The 2,524-nt window shown below is 40.6% G+C and overlaps 1 pseudogene; it reads right to left on the bottom strand.

Annotated features, from left to right (window-relative positions):
• Positions 1–913: 913 nt before the first annotated feature.
• On the bottom strand, positions 914–1,876 carry LOC116592382 (annotated as a pseudogene).
• Positions 1,877–2,524: the final 648 nt, after the last annotated feature.

Raw genomic sequence — 2,524 nt, 5'->3', positions numbered from 1 at the left:
AATCCATTTTGACTTCAAAGGCTACTTTAATCATAAATTAAACTTTTATATATACATGATTTTTGCCTTCCTTTTTAGTTTATTCTACTGATTGCAAAATTATAAATCTGTATTAATTTTTATAGCTTTAAAATAAGCTTTTGTATCTGGGAAATTAAATATTTTCTCTTCTTAGACTTTTTAGAATTATCTTAGCAATTTTATTCTTTTTTTTTTTATATATAGCAATAAGTCTTTATTTTCATACAAGGTGCCATTGCAGGTAACCATCAGAGAACACACTGCTGTTTACAGATTCACAGAACTGAACAAAAGTGTTTTAGCTTGCTGCCTTACTGTACATAGAAAACTGGTGAACAATTTTAGACACTACAGTTAGGAAATAAAATGGGTTAACACCGTTTGTCGATAGGTTTATGAATCACTTGTCAGTGTTACAGGCTATCTTCACCTGAAAGCAGAATCACAATCACTCTGGCAGTGTCTGGACAATTCTAAATAAAATGCAGGTCTAGTGAAAGCTACTATGCTCAAGCGAGAGAGACAGCCTGTCCCATTCTGAAGGGAAACTGAGGTAGAGCCGCACTGGCACATTTTTAGTCGATACAGCCATTTTAATTAGCTTGACTTTCCCTTACCACATATGCTGGCCATCAGCAAGAATTTCCAACACATGAGCTGAATAATGAATAAGCCTAAGATTAGAAAGCAGAATGCTGTCCACGTAACAGAACTGCTACTTCACAACTTTTGCCCAGTTCTCACCTGTTGTCCTGCAAAATCCCCTCATCCAACAGATTCTAGCAAAGCCCGTAGCAACTGTAGTGGACCTTTCCTAACCCAGCTCCAGATACTAAGTATCAGAAATAAGTGCCTGTTAAGTGGACGTGTCCATGGGGAAATGGCAGTGTTTCTACTGGAGGTAAGTGCCCAGTTTCCTCTTGATACTGTCAAGGGAATCTGCCCCCATGTAATCAGCCTGGCCCTGTTCCTTCCACTCCTTCCATTCTTCTGAGGACATAAGGAGCCTGTGCTGCAGCCAGGATCTCACCAAGGGACAGATGGTATATGGTTCCTGAGACACCTTCTACTTTTAGGTGTGAGTGGGTGTCTGTTCAAGCAGACATAAAACACTGTGGTGAAGATCCCACCACAGGTTGAGAAACTCTGGATGAGTCATGATGGGCTCATGGGACTCACTTTTGACACTTTTTTTTAGGATCGTAAGTATAATTCCATGGTTTGATCCATCCTAGGAAATGTACAACTTTGGCATTTGCACCAAATGCTTTACATGCTGGGAGGTAGGAGTATATAGAAACGCTGCTTAGGTTATCAATAAATGGCAGATGTTTTCTGATACCTGTTGCTGCCCATCTGTTAAGAAATGTGTTCTGTAAACCCTGGTCCCCCATCAAAACTGCCTTGCTCAGAAGCAAGGTGCAATAGCCGGTTGTATGTTTCAACTGAAGGCTGATAAACAAGGACGCCAGAACTGAAGCAGTCAGGCCACGGTGATAATTCTTCTCGCTCTAAAAGATTATGGTATTTGCTGGGACCATAGTATCTGCCTCCATGAACACACATTCTGAATACTCTGCAAATGACCAGCAATGGAGTTTAGTTAACATGACACAAAACTCAGGCCTCTTCATCAAGGTTAGATGTGCAGAATCGCCACTGTCCAAGACATCTACAGTGATGACTTCATCAAAGACTGTCTCTAAAATTTTTCTCATGGAGTCTGAGACCTGGGGGGTGACAAGCACAGCCAGCTTCCTAGTGGGCCTGAGTTGTTTCAGAGACAGCCCAGGACCAAGACTCCTTTGGTGTAGGCATCGTTTGTGGTCAGTGTCACAAAGGCCTGATCTGTCATGGTGCTGCCAGGAGTGGGGGCAGTGGGGAGGTAGGGGGTGGGGAGGTGGGGGGCGGTCCCCACAGCTGCAGGTTGCTGGTTGGGAGAAGGCGAGTGCCCAGAAGGAGTGTGGCCAGGGACGAGATACGGCGGGCAGCTATTTTATTCTTTTATATGAATTTCTGACTTAATTTTAAAATTTCCATATGTATTTTGGGATTTTTATTGGGATTAAATAGATTTATAGAATAGTCTTCTATTGGTTTTATATTCCTTAAAATACTGATTCATTGTATTGATAATATGGTACAGTTCTTTTAGTAAACTTTTAATTTTACTTCAATAAATATCTTCTACATTTTATATTAATTCATGTATTTGTCAAGGTAAGTTACACTAGATGCTGTAACAAACAATCCCCAAATGTTTTTATTCAACTAACATGAAGATAGAAGCAGTTTCTTTTTTTAATTTAAATTCAACTGATCAACGTATAGTGTATTAGTTTCAGAGGTAGAGTTCAATGATTTGTGAGTTGCATATTATACTCAGTGCTCATTACATCACATGTCCTCCTTAATGCCCATCACCCCGTTACCCCATCTCCCTACCCCTCTCCCCTCCAACAATCCTCAGTTTGTTTCCTGTGGTTAAGAGGCTCTTATGGCT

Source organism: Mustela erminea, chromosome 6 (assembly GCF_009829155.1).
Source record: "Mustela erminea isolate mMusErm1 chromosome 6, mMusErm1.Pri, whole genome shotgun sequence".
Classification (NCBI taxonomy): Eukaryota; Metazoa; Chordata; class Mammalia; order Carnivora; family Mustelidae; genus Mustela; species Mustela erminea.
Note: the sequence above shows the minus strand (reverse complement) of the source record. Positions and strands in the feature narration are given on the sequence as shown.